Genomic DNA, 18,140 nt, shown 5'->3' with positions numbered 1-18,140 from the left:
TACCCAAATAAATAAATACTTTAAAAACCCACCATATAAATACCCATGTTCCCAAAAAAAACCCTGATAAACAATACGCAAATACATTAAAAGACAACAACAACAACAAAAAAGGAAAATAAAGAAACCAACAACAAGAATAATACCAAAAACCAGATAAATCTGCAACAAAAAAATTATTCCCCACTGAATAAACCCATAGTGCCTCAAGCTATCAAAATAAAAATACCACCTAGAAACAAATACAAAGACTAAAGACAAACGTAACCATAAACAATGTTCCCCAAATTACCCGTAACCGTAAAACATACACTACAATCAAACAAACCAAACAAATAAAAGCCCTGGAAGACGATAAACACACATGCAATTATAAAGATTAAAAACCCGCTGCTATGAACGACAGGACGCTTCCCCAAGCCCCCCAAAACAAACACTACACACTCACGCTAATAAAAGCCACCGCAACAGAATTAAAATGCGAACCGCTGCTTCGCGCTACGACCCGTAAAAACCACTGCGCGCCCTTCTAAAAATAACACCCCGCCAAAAAAATATATATCCGACTACAAAACCCAATCCGAAACGAACCTTTATCATCCCTACCGGCACCGAGAACCGTGCCGCTCAGGAAGAACACCGTAACCCTTAGCGTACACCCGCTGCAAACCGAACCCAGCGATGCAATCAACGCCTCCAAAGCGCCTCCGAGCCACGGCACCGCCGAACTTGGAGCGGCCGAACCCCGCGCTCGCTGCCGGCCCCGGGCGGAGCGCGGCTCCCGGCAGGAAAGCGGCTCCTGCGGCGGCCGCTCCGGCGCGCGGGGCCGGCGCCGTCCCGGGGAGCCCCGCCCGCTGCCCCTGCCCGGCGGGGCCGGCACCGGGCGCGGGGCTACCGGCGGCGCCCGAGCCCCGCGCCCGGAGCGGACGGAGCGGCCGGCACCGCCCGGGCCGGCGCAGCAGCGCCCGCGCCGCCTCTGCCGCCCTTGGCCGGCCCGGCCCGGCTCCGCTCGGCTCCGCACGGCTCGCACCGGCGCGGCTCCGCCACTGCCGCCCTCGGCCGGCCCGGCCGCGCCGAATCCCCCGTGCGCCCCGGCAGCTGCCCGGGCCGTGCCAGCAGCGCTCCCGAGCGGGAACGTTCCGGGCCGGGCCGCGGGCACGGGCAGCGCCCTCCAATGCAGCGGCACAGCCCCATTGCAGCCCTGCAAACGCTGCCGGAGCTGCGGCTTCCCGCAAGCCAGCCCCGAAACCGCAGACGGGGCGCACCTCACTTCAACAAGGGCAAAGAAATGTGTTCTCCCCTAAAATTTCACCCCCTACGACAGCAGAAAAGAAGGGGTGCTCCCCAAATGAAAGCCTTTGACTGATGGGAAAGGGCGATTTCGACCTCCATTCAAACCCTTGAAAAGGAGGGACACCAGGGCTGCCCCCTCCATTTAAACCCGAGGGTGGTGCAAATGGGGTGGCTGCCTTCAAATCAAACCCATAATACCACAAGAATACTTTTCCCATTCCCCTTAGAATAGAACGCAGGGATTCCCTGTCACCCCCGGGATACCCCTAACAGCCTGGAAAAGGCAGCTTTTCCTGCAATCAACACCCTTAAAACCACAAGTCAAGAGGGATCCCCTCAGGTCAAACGCAGACAATAAAAGAAGAGGAGCTGCTTCCTTCTCCTTAATCCCTTTTGTCCTCATAAGCTCCACTTTTGTTCCTGGGGATCCGGGGAGGGACTGGCAAGATGAAATTGCAAAGGGGAAGGAGAAAATTCCCCGCTCCAAACCCACACGGGCTCACCTGTTCGGCTGCTGCTCCCGGGCACAAAGATTCGTCCCTCGGCGCCTCCTTTAAGCGATGCTCCACGTACCCAAGCGCGGATCCAGGTGTTGCCCCCGACCCTGTGGGAAGCTCCCGCAGTCCTTCCATGAGACAGCGCCGGGAGCCGCCCATAAACCCCTCCACTCGGCAGCTCCATGCAAAAGGGAGCTGAGGCAAAGCCTCCCCCTAAAACAGCCTCGCCCCGGCAGGAGCCGGCCCCTCATCATCCTCACACTCACACCTGGGCTGCTCCGAGCCCCCACCATCCTCACACTCACACCTGGGCTGCTCCGAGCCCCCATCATCCTCACACTCACACCTGGGCTGCTCCGAGCCCCCATCATCCTCACACTCACACCTGGTGCTGATCTGAGCCCTCATCATCCTCACACTCACACCTGGGCTGCTCCGAGCCCCCATCACCGTCACACTCACACCTGGGGTGCTCCGAGCCCCCATCATATATTTTTCATATTTATAGTCGCATGTATATTTAGAATTTATATTACTTTATAACAAAAATTATATTATATATTGCATCTCTTCATGTAACTTACATAGGTTTCTATTTCTATTCATCGTTTGGTATTATATCTTTATATCTCTATATATTTATTATATATTTCTGTATGTCGATTTACATTTCTATAGTACTTATATTATTTAAAATAAAACCCCTGCCTCTAACGAAATAAAAAGCAAAGACAACCCTTTCTTTAAAACACATTTAAAATTTTAAAAATAATTTTGTTTGTCATAATTTTATTCACATCTATATTTGTAATTTTCATTTGTTATATTTATAGATATTATATATATTGGAGAGAATACCTTTTTATATAATAATAGATATATTCTTTTGACACAATAGATTTCTTTTACTTATATTTATATGTATTAAATATTTATTGATATCGACATATATATATGATATATTTGGATTTCTAGTTTTATATTTTTTATGAAATCTCCAGCCTATACCCCAATAAAAGCCAAACTATCCCCAATTTATTTAAACTATATTTAAACATAAATCGTGTCACAGCTGCATTGCACAGCAGTGCCCCAAGCTAATCTGACACTTGTTCATCTCCTGGACCTGAATCTGAACCCGCTCACCTTGATCGCACCTGGCAGAACCATTTTCGTACCTTTTTCTGGCATGTCTTGTTTTTGTTTTTTTTTGTCTTGAGTTTTTGTGGCCTTTATTGCCTCTCTTTCTTGCCTTGTTTTTTGGGGCTTTTACTCCCTTTTTCCTTGATTTTTTTCTGGCACTTCTTGGGGTTTTTTCTTCGTTTCTTCTTGCCCATCTTGTTGGGTTTTTTTGGTTTTTCCTTGCCCCCCTTGGGGTTTTTTTTTCAGGTGTTTTGTTTTGTTTTTTTTTTTTTTTCCCTTGGATTTTCTTGGCCTTCTTTTTTTTTCTTTTCTGGATTTTTTCTTCCCCATCTTGGTTTTTAGTTCTGATTTTATTTCTTACCCATTTTGGGGTTTTTCTCTGGTCTGTTTTCAGGGATTTTTCTTGCCCATCTTGGGTACTTTTCTGCTTTGTTTTGGTTTTTTTTTTTTCTCTGCCTTTCTTACAGTTTTTCTGGTTTATTTTTTTTTCTGGGATTTTTCTCGCCCATCTTGGGGGTTTATTCTGGGCTTTTTCATGCCCATCTTGGGGTTTTCTTCTGCGTTTTTTTCTTGCCCATCTTGTTCTTGTTTTTCGGGTTTTTTTTTCTTTTTTTTTTTTTTTTTGTCTTTATTTTGTTTTATTCCTGTTTTTATTTCTGTGGTATTTCTGGGATTTTTCTTGCTCATCTTGGATTTTTCGGGGAGGGGGGTTTCTCACCCATCCCGAGGTTTTTTTTTTTTTTTTTATGTGGGTTTGTTTTTTTGGGTTTTTTTTTGGTTTTTTTGGGGGGTTTTTTTTGTTTGGTTTTTTTTTTTTCCGTAGGTTTCTCCTTGCCCTCCTGGTTTTTGGGTTTTTTGTCTGTCTTCGTTCCTGTCCTTCCTTCTTTCTTCCTTTCATTTCCTTTCCTTATTTTCTTTTTTTCTTTTTCTTTCTTTCTTTCCCTGCATTTCTAATCTTGGTTTTCCTTTCTAGCTTTAGAATAAAAAAGCAGCAGTAGTAACTTTCAGGCTACCTGGGAGTAAAAAAAACTCCAAAACGAAAATGATTTAAAGAAAACGATTTATTCCCTGGGAGCCTGAAATTTTCTACTGCTGCACATGACATAGAGCTTTTATTCCCTCTTATAGATAGTTGATATTTTATACTTTATACAGCGCCCCCTGCCGTCTGCACAGGCGCACTGCATGCAGAGCGCTGCGGCGTCGTTCGGTTCTGTTTAATGAAACTCGGCTGAATTCGGCTTGCTTCGGCTCTTGGTCTAAACTCGTTTCAGTTCGGCTCTTCGGCTAAACTCGGTCGTATTCGGCACGTTGTCTAAATGCGGCTCAAGTCGGCTACACTCGGCTATCGGTTCCAGTCGGCTATCATCGGCTCTTGGTGTAAACTCGGCTGTTTTCGGCCGCACTGGGCTCTTCGGTTCAAGTCGGCTGTTTTCGGCCGCAGTCGGCTCTTCGGGGAAACTCGGCTGTTCCCGGCCGCAGTCGGCTCTTCGGGGAAACTCGGCTGTTTCCGGCCACACTCGGCTCTTCGGGGAAACTCGGCTGTTTTCGGCCACACTCGGCTCTTCGGGGAAACTCGGCTGTTCCCGGCCACACTCGGCTCTTCGGGGAAACTCGGCTGTTTTCGGCCACACTCGGCTCTTCGGGGAAACTCGGCTGTTTTCGCCCACACTCGGCTCTTCGGCTCTTCGGAACTATTCGGCCCGGCTCGGCTCCCTCAGGGCGGGAAAGCGGCCGTGAGAGGACCCCGGCACAGCGAGGCGTTTACCCAGATGCCTCTCACAAACCCGCCGAAATACGCCCGCCCGCGGCGCCCCTGAGCCCACAGCATGTCTCGGGTACACATGAAACGCCACAGAAAAATCCGTCGGGGCCGCCATGACGTCGGTATTCCGTGCAGGCAGTGCAGTTAAACACCCACCCGGTCCTCCACTTCCCCGCCCTTTTCGCCGCCATGCTGAGAAGGTCAACCAAAACTCCGCGACATCGCCCACGCGCCACTCCCAAGGTGGCGGCCTCTCGGTGCAGGGCTGCAGTACCGCGCTCTGCCCACAAGGCGGCAGCACTGCCGCCCGCCCCAGCCGGGGGCGCAGCGCGCCTCGGGGCTGCGGGCAGCGAAGGCGGCAAAAAAGAACAGGGGCGACCCCCGCCGAAAACTGCTCTGAAATAAATGCCCCAAAACAACCGGGAAGAGGGAAAAAAAACTTCTGCCACTAATCTAATAGGATAAAAGACAAAACAAAACAAAACAAAACACAACACAAAAAAAAAATTAAAAAAATAATTAAATATTTTTTAAAATATTTTTTCATATTAATATTCACATTTCTATTTACAATGTATATTGATGTACACTGTCCATTTATACATTTCTTTTTATAAATACATTTCTATTCCATATTGCATATATCCCTAAAACTTTAATTTATTTGTATATTTTTATAATTATTTTTACATAGTAAGTATGTATTTCTGTTACTATTTTTACTTCTGTAACACTTGGATTATTTAAAATAAAACCTTTGCCTCCATCCACATTAAAGCCAAAAAGAACCCCTTTCTTCAAAACTGTATTTAAATATTTTTTTAAATTCTATTTTTCAGGTTCATATTCACATTTAAATTTAAAATGTATACTTATGTATACTGTTATTTGTATTCTTCATTACATCTCTTCCTATTATTTGTATTTATTTATATTTTGTGGTTATATAATATATTTATATCTTGATTGTATATCTCAATATTTAGAAATATATAACAATAATAACTACATTCATATTATTTAAAATAAAAACCCTGCCTCTAACACAAGAATAAAAAAGCCCAACCTTTGTTTTAAACAATAGTTAAATAGATTTTATCCTCATGTTCAATTTTTATATTCATATTTGTATTTATAATGTATATTAATGTATACTGCTTACTTATGCATTTATCTTTACCAATGTCAATTTATAAATAAATTTATATTCTATATTACATCCGATGCGAGTAGGTATTTATATTTTTTATATATTTTTATTCATATTTTTTATATTGATTAAATATTTCTGCGTCAAGATTTTTACTTCTGGAACACTTATAATATTCAAAATAAAAACCCTGCCTCTACTTAAATAAAAGCCAAAACATTTCCTTTCTCTTAAGCTATATTTACATATTTTTATATTTATATTCCCATTTATAATTTATATTGCCATATGTTATTTATATTCTATGCTACAACTCTTCATATTACTTACATATCTTTATATTTAAATTTATATTCATAGTTTAGCAATTTCTCTTTATATATTTATTATATCTTTCCATCTTAAGATCCACATTTCTATATTACTTATATTATTTAAAATAAAACTCCTGCCTCTAACCAAATAAAAACCAAGGACACCCCTTTATTTGAACCAGATTTAAAATTTAGGAAGTAAATTTATTTTTCAAAATTATAATGATATTTATATGGATATTTTTATTTATTCTATTCATAGATATTATATATATTAGAGAGAATACCTTCTAATATAATCATATATATATATTTTCTGTATTATATATATATTTTTTACTTTTATTTATTTAAATTAAATATGTATAGATATTTGTATTTCTATATATATTTGTATATCTGAATTTATATTGTATTTCTATCATTTATTTAAAAACCCCAGCCTATAACCTAAAAAAAAACCCAATTTACTTTAACTCTATTTAAATATTTTTATATCTACAATCGATATTAATATATCTTTGTGTATATCTATATATATAAAACAGACTATCATTTACCTATATGATAATATGTTCCAATTATATACCATATATTATAGTTCTATGTATGTATCTGTTATCTATATTTATGTTTACCACTCTAATGTTATATTTATTTTTAAATGTATATTTATTTCTGTTTTCATCTCTATATTAAACCATGTCAGTTCATTAACCCGACGCACCAGAGCCACAACAATACTGTACCCTTGTCAGCGCCGGCACGCAGCACACGCCCATCCCATCGCAGCACCTCAAAACAAAACCTATTTCTATTACTAACGGAACAAACATCCCACAACGTCATTGAACCCTAATAAAAACTCAAATAAACCTAACTGTAAACAAATTTTAAATCCCACTATAAAGTAGCCCAAAACCTCCGCACATGCTCATCATAAACTTCCTCCTAAACCAGTATCTCAAAAACCCCAAAAAACTCAAACACACCTTGAAAATGACACAACTGCTAATAAAAACAAACACCCAATAAAAATTAAATCAAACCAATTCACTAGACTCAAAACTGTACAACTGACCCTAAACATTACTAAAAAAAGTCCCCAAAGCTCTACCTTTTTGCTTATGCACAAATAATAACCTATAATCTATAAAAGTTCTTTGAAAAAATTAAAAAAAAACCCATGAAAATAAAAAACCTAAACCATTAAAATACTAAAAAACATCACTACCTAAATTAAAAAACGTATTGCCTATAAAAACCCACCATATAAATGCCCCTGTCCCAAAAAATAAAAATAAAATAACTGTCAAACCAGAAAGAAATCAGAACTTAGGAACACCAAAACCATAGCGTTCAAGAAGTCACACTACATCCCTCATCATACACCAACTACAAACAAGATAAAACAATACAATGAATTCTTAAAAACCACCTTAAGACCACTACATTGAAAAACATTTCAAAAATTAAAAACTGCATTTAACAAAAGCCATCTAATAAATTCACACCCAAAACTCCAGCAGCCCAGCTGGCCCTACCAAAGCTCTAGGTTCATACATACAGTAAACAAAACCAAAGTCCCAGTAATACCCATCAGAAATCTAGGAAATAATCCTATTGAAATTAATCCTGCCTCAAATACAAACCAACCCATCCAGAGTGTCAGCTTCACTCAAAAAACAATTTACACAGAGTTAATAATACCAAGAAATGAAACAACACACCATATACCACCAATGAATATCATAGTGAAGGAAAAAAAAACCACTACATTTTTTCTTTTTTGTTTTTTAAACTAACTTCTTTTATTAGCTAGAACAAAAGATTTTGCCAGGACTGTAACAACAACAACAACTTCTTGTGCTTCTTCTCCTTCTGAAATGTCCCTTCTCACTCCCAAATTCCTTTCAACGCCTGAGTTTACATCCAAGCAAAAAAGCAAAATTCGTGCACTCGTGCGTCCGATGCTCCTGTCAGATTCTCTCTTTCCCTCCACATCTTCTTACACTTTCAGTCCTCACGTGATGAGTCTGACAGAAGAATTGGCACATGTTAACAGAGCATTTCCTTCCCTCCCTCCCTCCCTCCCTCTGCTTTCCTCAGCGCATTTCAATCCATCCCAGGCCTGCAGTGATGCACGCTCACCCCAAAGCTCACAGCAAGCATGCAGCAGCTCAGGCTCACTCGGCTCCAGGGCCCAGAGCCTGCAGGCCCTGCAGCTGCCACACGGATGGACCTGGTTCCCTCCCCGGGTGCCCAGAGGGAAACCTGAGGGCAGGCGTCCACCCCGAGGGGGCACCCGCAGCCCCGGGCAGGCATGGAGTCGCCGGCTGCTCTCTGGGGACGACACCCTCCCTGCAGGCCACACTGCCTCGTCCTCTCCCTCCCTGTGGGACAGGCACCTCCAGGGTCTGTGACCAGCCCCCTTCCGTCAGCATCCAGGGGCTCTGTCAGAGCCAGAGGGCTCAATTCGTGGTGAGTACCGATGGCACGCAAATGGCAGCCCGAGGAAATCGTGTTCTGGGCTCTAAGTGCTTGGGACAGGGTCTGATTTTTTGTTTTGTACTTGTATGATGATTAGTACAACAGGGCTCTGATGGATGACATGGCAACACAGAATTAAAAACTCCTCGACAGGATTACATTGACTTCTAGGAAAAGACAAAAGCTTAGGACCCTTCTGAAATCTACTTTTAATCCAAAGCACGGGGATTGTCAGCATGCTGCACCTTCCAGCTTTTCAAAGCAGCTTCCCTCTGAAGACCAGGAAACATTGATTTCTACAGAAACAATGGGCAACCCCCAGGCTAATCTCAGCACTACTGTTTAATAGGGGACCTGCCAGCGTGCCAGTCCAGCTTCAAGTGTGCTTTACTTCAGTCTAACATCCCCACAAAATTCTTCTCACAACTTCCAACCCTGAAATCTTATTTTCCCCTAAAGCTTCTCTTCATTAGCAATTTCCAAGTAACATGGTATTTTTACAACATTCAAAAATGTCATGCTGGACTGTGCTACAGAGTAATCTGCAAATATAAGCTTAGCAAAGTTTGAATTGACTTGTCTAGAGAAAAAAACTACAAGTGAACACCTACACCTGCCTACAAAGAGCTAACAAGCCCCTGGCAGCTGCCAGCATCAAAGCACAGCGGATGTCTCTAATACAGGGTAAGGATAACAATATCACCTTCTGTTCTCTCCAGCTTCTTTTCCCTGCAGTCATATTTTGCTTCTTATGATTTTTTTAGTCTCTGTATCTTCTTGGACAGCACCGAGCCCGACGACAAGGATACGAGAGTCTTTCCCTGCCGGACAGAGAGAACCAGGAAAACAGTTAAAATAAAAACAGGGCAGTTTGAAATTCATACTTGCAACGAGAAGCAGCGCCTAACCAACAGAACAAAAGTAAACAAAGCATGATACCTCCCTGGGGACAGAAGACTCACAAACTCTCCAGGATTCACAATTCTAGCGACCAACCCCTTCAGGACAGCAGCCAAGTGTCCCATGGGGTGGTGCTGCACCAAAGAACCATCTGAGACACAGAAGGGTTTTCCCCAGAAATTTCACAGACTGAGTTTTGATAGAAGCACGCTCGCCGGATCCTCAGAAACGTCGCCCATTCTCCAGGTGTCTGGAGAGAACTGCAAATGGCTCTCACGTAGTTGGAGCTGGTTCTGTAAGGTCTCAGGTTCAATTTCACCAGATGGAACTGAATTGGGCAACTCCCAGTGGGACAGAAGGAACCCAAAGCTTGTTTTACCCAAACCTTGGGTAAGCACAGCTCCAGCAAATACTGAGGAAACAGACATAACAGGGCAAAAAATAATAAACCATCTTTTGTTTTTCTCTTGCTTTTGTTTTTGTTTTTTTGTTTTTTATTCAGATGAGCAAAAAATTAAGGAGAAGGTGAAAAACTCAGCATTACTGAACATTTCATCATCTGTAAGCTGAGCATCCTTAGCATAGAGGACTCCAAAGTTAAAATTCACCGATCCCTGGGAAATAAAACCAAATATTATATAATAAACAGTCAAACAGCAGACATTTGTTTCCTGTAAGGACTTTCAGGTATGTATGTATCTTTGTATATATCCTACACATTAGAACATACACTTTATATACCATCTCCTAATGCATAATAATTTACCTTTAAACTTTGATAGTATAGCATAAAATTATTAATTTAAATTGGTGATCTATTATTATTAAGTTGGTGCTTAAAGTTATTTCTGCTGTCACGTTCAAAAAAACATGAATTATTTTTACTGAGCAATTGATTTCAAAGTCATCACAAGCCCACCAAAACACAAAGCTGGGTTCACTGGACGGGTCTGTGAGCTAGAAGTAGTTAGGCTTGTACTTCCCTCTTGTTCTTCCAGAACCAATAAATCCTGTCAACAAAACCAGGATCTTTAGCCCGCTGCTGTGAAAGATTCTACAAGGATGATGGTTTGATTTGTGTTTAGAAGTTTTGATTTGAAATGGCCAGTCCAATGGATAAAGACAGTTTAAGTAGTATTATATTACTATTATTATTATTTCTATTATTATTTTTACTATTACTAATACTATTATTATCACCTGCTACTGGAAGAAACAAACCAGTGGTATCTATACTTATTTACTTTTATTTCAAGAAAATAATAAAGAAAAAGAACCAAACTAAAAAAGTCAATTCCTACCTTTTGTAGCTCAGCAGGAAAAGTTTCTCTTGGGCTCTTCTCCAATTTATCAAGACTCATAGCACTGAAAGGCAAACAAAACAGTGCTTTATAGAAGGGCAAGTGCACGTTTCAAGGCTGAACCACCAACTGACTGCAGTGACAGCACTTACAACATGAATCGTTCCCAGAGCCTCTGTTCAATGGAATGTTCTGTGGAACTGCCATTTCTTTCCCAAAACACTAACTTCCAACACTTCCTAAACTTATCTTGTATTTTAAAACCACAGAAGTTAGTGAGACTCTGTGTGGAGGTCAGGTTTAAATTTATTTCCTTCTAAAGCACAGAGCTCTGTTCCATCACCCTTCCCTTTGGCTCTACACTGAATCATGGTGAGCATTTGAGGAGTGCCCAATAATCAATTCTATTTCTCTCTTTTTCTAGTTCTCTCTCTTCTTCAATCATTCAAGGTGAGTGAAATGAAAAATGACAAGTTCAGCATCAAAGTCACACTTTTTCCCTTTGTCTGGTCAAGAACAGGCTTTAAATCCACTTATTGCTGCTTTCAACGATTGAGACTAGCTAAACCATTTTACATGTTTTACAGCTTTATCATAAAACCCACAGAACGCAAGCTCTGAATTACAGGAAAAGGTACACAGGCAAATATCTAAACAAATCACTTATTTGTAAATACATACCTTGACAGAGATTGCACTGAGAATGTTTCTGTGGGACTCTAAGGGAGACAATTTCTGAATACCCTGTAAACAAGAAAAGCTACGATATATTACAGGACATCCCCACTTTTTCTACATATTCAAATAGGATTTTTAATAAAAATAATTCAGTTAAAAAGAAGGAAGAAGACCGAGGTAATTTTACTCAGCTATATTTACTCCCGATTTAGAGAAAAAAAAAAGTCATGGGTGCTGCAAAGAAAAAAAAAGTGAACCATAAACGCCTACAGTAGAATTTTAAAACAAGTGCTTGGATAAAAGAATCACATGGAACGTGAAGTAGAAAAAAAGAAAATTTGGGAAATTTAGTGACTCTAAGAAAATGGCCCGGGATTATATCAGGTTCAGTGCAAAGGACCAAAACATGATAAAACTAAGCTCACAGATGTTGCAAAAGCAGGGGAAAAAGTCAAGGAGGAAGACACAACTTAGGGGGGAAGATATGAGGGAAATGGCATGAATACTTTAAACAAAAAAAAAAAAAGAAAAAAGAAAAAAAACTTGCCCAAAGTCAAAGCCATCAAAATGCAGGCAGGCCATACGCCAGCAAGTGCAGGCACATGCAGCAAAGCTTGCCAAAATTGATCCCCACTGAAGGCCAAAACAGAAAAGAAGGACTTACAAACATGCTGGAATGGAGACACCATCAAAGGAATTGCAATTGGAGGAGAAAAAAAGAAAATTTGTGAAATTTAGTGAGTCTAAGAAAATGGCCCAGGATTATATCAGGTGCAGTGCAAAGGACCAAAAGATGCCAAAACTAAGCTCACAGATGTTGCAAAAGCAGGGGAAAAAGTCAAGGAGGAAGACAAAACTTGGAGGCAAAGGCATAAGGGACATGGCATGGATACTTAAAATCAAAAAAAAACTAAAAATAAAATCTTTCACAAAATCCCAATTTATTGGCTGTTTTAAAATGAGCTGCATTGCAAAGGACCAAAACATGATAAAACTAAGCTCAGAGATGTTGCAAAAGCAGGGGAAAAAGTCAAGGAGGAAGACAAACCTTGAAGGGAAAGATATAAGGGACATTGCATGGATATTATAAAAAAAAAAAAAAAAAAAAAAAAAAAAAAAGAAAAATTTCCCTAAGTCAAAGCCATCAAAAGGCATGGCATGCCATCAAGTGCAGGGACATGCACCAAAGATTCCTCTATTGGTCCTCATTGAAATCGCAATATTCCTTTTCCCTTTCCGAAAGGAAATTAAATTTTGACCCCAATTGGCCCAAGGCTATTCCCCACCACATAGATGGCATCAGGCTCAGGATATATGGAGGAGGATGGGGGGGTTTGGAGTGGTGGCATTTGTCTTCACAAGTCAGCATTACACATGATGGAGCCCAGCTACCCTGGGCATGGCTGAACACCTGCCTGGGGAAGTGCTGAGTTTGTTCCTTGTTCTGCTTTGTTGCATGCACTGCTTTTGCTTTACCCATTACACTTGATTATCCCTGCCTATGAATTGTCTCACTTTTGTTGCCATCATAGTGCAAGTGTTCAATTGTCATTACATTGCAAAGGTTCCACATTATTAAAGTTTCATACCTCCTTGGTGTTTGTTGTAGGCAGCTTCTCCAGGCACTGACTCCTCCTTGTCCTCACAACAGCCAACTGACTCCAGTTTCCACCAATCCACTCTTTTATAACACTCTTCTGATTGGCTACAGGTGTGGCTTGTTAAAGTCAGGTCTGCTCTTAATCCTTAATAATTGGCTCAGCTGCAACTCTTTAGGGGGTAAGATTACTTTCTATACCACCTTTATTTACCCACACTGTATCCCCCTACACTTTCATTCTTCTGATTCTTCTCCCAAACCCGCTGGAGGGGTGAGGGAGCAGCTGCCTAGGGCTGAGTAGCCAGCTGGGGTTGAACACCACAGCAGGATTTCTGGGAGCTGGTGAGCCCCAGTGGGGCTGTGAGAGCACTTCACATCCCTGGCAGTGCAGGGCGTGGGGGGCTGAGAGCAGGCTGCCTCCGAGATAAACTTATCATCACCTGCCTGTGAACCTCTCTCCTCCACAGCACACAAAGATTTTGGGATATCACTTGTAGGGTCAAGAACCTTGGCTACTTGTACTCAGGAGACCCTGAGACTCAGTTGGACCCTGACTAGAAGTTGCACACCTATTTTTCACAGAGGGCTTTTTGAAACTCTCTTCTTGTGCAAAGAGGAATAGTCAATTCTCTGCAGCCAGGCTCATGCTCAGAGATCCCCCCAAAACAACACCAGAGACCAGCAGCTCCAGCTCTGATTGCACTTGCCACGAGGCAAACATACTGCCAATATTTCCAGCTGCAGTTCTTTTCCTGACCAAGTTATCATAGATGCTCAGACCATATCTAATCCTGGAAATTAGGATTAGGTACTGCTAACCCCAAAGGTCTCTGGGAGACTCATTTCCTTCCAGATGGGATTCTTCCTCTCTCAGGAGCCAGCCAAAAAAATATCAATGTTTACTCTCAAGTGTACACAGATACTTCTTAATTTATTTTTTTGTATATGTGGTCTGAATGGACATAATCTTCTCAGTCCAGACCAAGGACAGCTCATGGCACGTTCACACCTGGTACAGATATTTATCACACACACATTTCTCCGTCACCTCATTCCACATCACCAGCTGGTGTCACCAGCATCCTCCTCCTGCATCTGAGCTCTGTCAATATCCAAGTGCTTTCCCAGGGCTCCTCAAATGGGTTTTATGCTACAACAGGACAGCAGCACTCGGAAGAATGAATTACACATCCCGGCCGGACAAAGAGACTCCGGGCTGCACTTTGCATAATTGCCACTGCAGGGGCCTCAGGCTGCAGAAGGAGGTTAATAACAACTCTCACTGCTTGTGAAGAGCCACTCCAAGCACTGGAATATCCTGAGCTGGAGTCACGGATTTGTCAGTACCAGCTGCTCTGGGCTCTGCAAAGGGATGCCCATGAGGAGCTTCTGCCTTACTCAGGGCTCTAACAGCAGCCACACCTTACAATCTCTTAAAAACACTCATTTTACAGAAAACATGGAGCTGTTTCCACTTTAATTTTGAAACATCACATTTTGCACATTATAAATATGTGATGTTTTACCACATGCTCTAAGAACAGACAGAGCTCCTCCATGGCTTGTCACAGGTAATGCACAAAGCACCCAAAAAATTAAGATCAGGTTTCCCTTTGGAAGGGGGAGTTCTGGGCATCAACTGTCTTAAAGAGTTAAATCCACAGCAAATCTACCAGCCCTGGTGTCCTAGATTCCAGTCATACTAGATCTGGTCTGGAGACTTCAGATTTGGGACTCAGATTTGAGTTCTATTGTTTGGAAACCAACTGCTGGGGAAAACACTCTTTGGAAAGGATTTCATTTATTTACAGAAATCTCCATAGAAACTACAGCAGAGATTTTTCAACCAGATGTGATGCTTCATTGTTAATTAGTTCATCTATTGGAACAACAGCTTTCCTATCATGAGATCTGGGCAGCTCAAATTTGAAGTGCTAACTCCAGGCTGCCCTTCAGATGGAAAATATGAGCAACACACTCAGCTTTTGGAACTGAAAACATCAAGTGTGTGGTGTACAAGCAGCAGACACTGTTAATCTCCAGACACCTCCATGGAAAAGAGAGGGGCAGAGCACCAAAGTGATTTCTCCCAGAGCATGTTACTACTCAGGTCCCTGTGCTCCAATTCACCTCCTATCACCTCAGTCATGACACCCTGAAATGAACTAAACCCCATCTTCACTGCAACATCCAATAAACAGCATTATTTACTGATATTATGGATTATATCTGGTGACTTTCTGCATCTAAACTCTGGGGGCCAGGGTGAATACCATGGAAAAAGATCAGAGTAACAGCAGATGATGCAGTGATTGGGAAAACAAAGCAGTCATTGCATCTGAGTCTCCTCAGTTTAGGAGCCAGGCTGGATGTATTTTTAGACCAACATTTACCTCTCTTCCAACCCAAACATAGCTCTATGTAACACCAACAATGCCTTCAAACAGAACAGTGGAGTGTGGTGCCATGATCATAAATAAAATTATCACCTGTCAGGCACAAGCTCTCACAAAACTCCTCAGTGTAAGCCAGGGGAGCTCTTGTCACTTGCCTTCCAGGCCAGTTGGCTTTGCCAATGGAAAGAGAGGCAGGGAATGGTGTTTAAAATGCCAAGAGACAGACAACCAATGGAACTTCCTGCATATTAAAATGTTGCACAACTAACTCTCCCAAAAATGTTCAATTCCTGGATCTACCATTCATTGCTGGTTTGTTCAATTTTTGTTTCTTTATTGCTACCTGTCCATTAAATTGGAGACAAATCCCAGACATTAAATTCATGGGAAACATTTGGTTTTCCTCTCCACCTTGACTGGCACCTTCCTGAGCTCCAGGAAGCATAGCCTGTTCACACTGACTAATGTGGGCTGCTTGATCCCCAAAGCTTTCAGTTAGCTTTGTTCTCTTCTTAGCTGGTGCATTCCCCAGAGGAGATAATGGATAACTGGTTTCAAGAACTTATTCTAAAGGAAATGGTTCATTGAATTTGACACACACATTAGTTGTATTGGGAGGGGGTGATTTAGGCTCTTGATTTAGAGAAAAAAATTATATGGCACTGGAGAGAAGGTATTAGAAGGAATGAAGAAGTAAAAAGGTAAAGTAGTTAACTGGGCTCCAGGATGCAATGTTGCTTAGCAAGCTTGGAAAAGAGAGATAAAAGAAAAAATTAAATTACTCATTAACTAATTCAGTTCCATCCTGCACCATTTCCTCCAGAAGAATCTGAAATTGATCCTGGCATTGTACAAAAGTCACCAAGTTTGGTGCTGAGGTGATACAGAAGTCAGTACTGGAAGGGTTTGATCTCCCCACAGTCTTGTGCTGCAAGTCCAAATGGATTTAAAGAGAAGGAGGGAGGAAGATTCACCACATTTGTGTCCCCAGTGGCTCTTGCCTCAAGCCAAACAAGCCACACAGCACCAGTGAGCACCCCACATCCTGTGTCAGCCCACTGAAGAGCCCCAGCAGCTCCTGGAACACTGACCCATCACTCACACAGCCAGGCACGCTGCTCCCAGCCCCAGCAGCTCCTGGAACACTGACCCATCACTCACACAGCCAGACTGCTCCCAGCCCCAGCAGCTCCTGGAATACCGGGACCCATCACTCACACAGCCAGACTGCTCCCAGCCCCAGCAGCTCCTGGAATACCGGGACCCATCACTCACACAGCCAGACTGCTCCCAGCCCCAGCAGCTCCTGGAATACCGGGACCCATCACTCACACAGCCAGGCTGCTCCCAGCCCCAGCAGCTCCTGCAGTGGGTGACAGGGAGCACACCCAAGGGACTGTCCCCTTACACACCCAGACCAGCAGAGAGAATAAAGTTACACCACAAACCTCTTGAGGACAGCAGAACTTCATTGTGAAACCCTCTCACAACAAGGAGGAAAAAAAATGTCAGGGTTTGACACAGGTTCTGTCTGCAAACTACAAGAGAGACTTTGTAACAGCAAAGAAATCACCAGCAAAAATCTGGTAGCAGGAGCTGAAAAGCAAATAGCTGGTGTAAATTGCTGGTAATTTTACATGCACTATCATCAAAAATAGGACAAAATTCACAAGGAACTTCCTTCCCCATGACCAATACAGAGGATTTAGTTTCTCTGTATTAGATGTGCTGGAGAGGAAAAGAAATCTGTAAGAAAGTAGGTGCTGTGACTGATCAATTTGTCAAAGTCAAACCACACAGATTCTTTCAAAACCATAAAAGGATTATTCATGTCATGATCTAATGACTTTTAAAGAGATGGAGAGTCCTCATACAGCCAAAGATAACATGCTGAAATTAAACACTTTTACCATTTGTTTTCTAATGGAAAAGTAGCACTAATTCCCCTTTTCTGTTTTAAGATATTCTGTTGGTTTTTGTTCAGGTAATAAATTCATCCTCCAAACTGAGTAAAAAAAGGACACTGTTCATTATTTCTCTGATTTTCTTCTGTGTTTTAATTTTTACACCAGGGAGGAGAAAAATACTTGATTTGGAGGTTTAACTTGCAACGTAAAAAGTAGAGTTGTATATTTACAAGTCCAGCTGAAGTCAGTTTGATTCAGCCCTTGCCTGGTTTTAATTTCACACCAAGATGACTCCTGAAACTCCCTCATGTCAAACTGTGGTGTTTCTTTACATACTCTGTGCTGTCAAAGCTGCACAACAGGACTGGAAAATTCGTCACCATATAACCCACTGACTCTAGAATCAACCTGGAGAGATTCCCTGACTCCAAAGAGATTTAAGCCACAATTTCTGAACAGAAGTCTTTAACTGTGCAAGAAACTAAAGTCTGTGCTTGGACCATGATGCATGTTCTGCTGAAATTTGGTTTTGGTGGAACAGGAATAGAAATGGCTGGGAAGAAGGTCCAGTGCCTTTGCTCTGCCTGAATCAGCTGTGAGATAAAATACATCCTTTCAAGTATTTCAGCTGGAAACAGGCTGTCTGGAGCAGGAACAGCTCCTCTGTTTGTACAGCACCTGACAGTTTTTCATGTAAGTAATAAAT

At 42.0% G+C, this 18,140-nt stretch overlaps 1 long non-coding RNA gene across 1 annotated transcript in view; it reads right to left on the bottom strand.

Moving 5' to 3' along the window:
* Positions 1-9,703, bottom strand: part of LOC131083341 (uncharacterized) — a 38,495-nt gene extending 28,792 nt beyond the window's left edge. The window contains exons 1-2 of the long non-coding RNA XR_009114420.1: positions 9,592-9,703; positions 8,587-9,473 (exon numbers count right to left, since the gene is read on the bottom strand). This is a non-coding gene — a long non-coding RNA (uncharacterized LOC131083341). The remainder of the gene's footprint in view (positions 1-8,586; positions 9,474-9,591) is intronic.
* Between the last annotated feature and the right edge of the window lie 8,437 nt (positions 9,704-18,140).

Source organism: Melospiza georgiana, chromosome 5 (genome assembly GCF_028018845.1).
Source record: "Melospiza georgiana isolate bMelGeo1 chromosome 5, bMelGeo1.pri, whole genome shotgun sequence".
NCBI classification, from domain to species: Eukaryota; Metazoa; Chordata; class Aves; order Passeriformes; family Passerellidae; genus Melospiza; species Melospiza georgiana.
The sequence above is the reverse complement of the archived record's forward strand: the minus strand, read 5'-3'. Positions and strand labels throughout refer to the sequence as shown.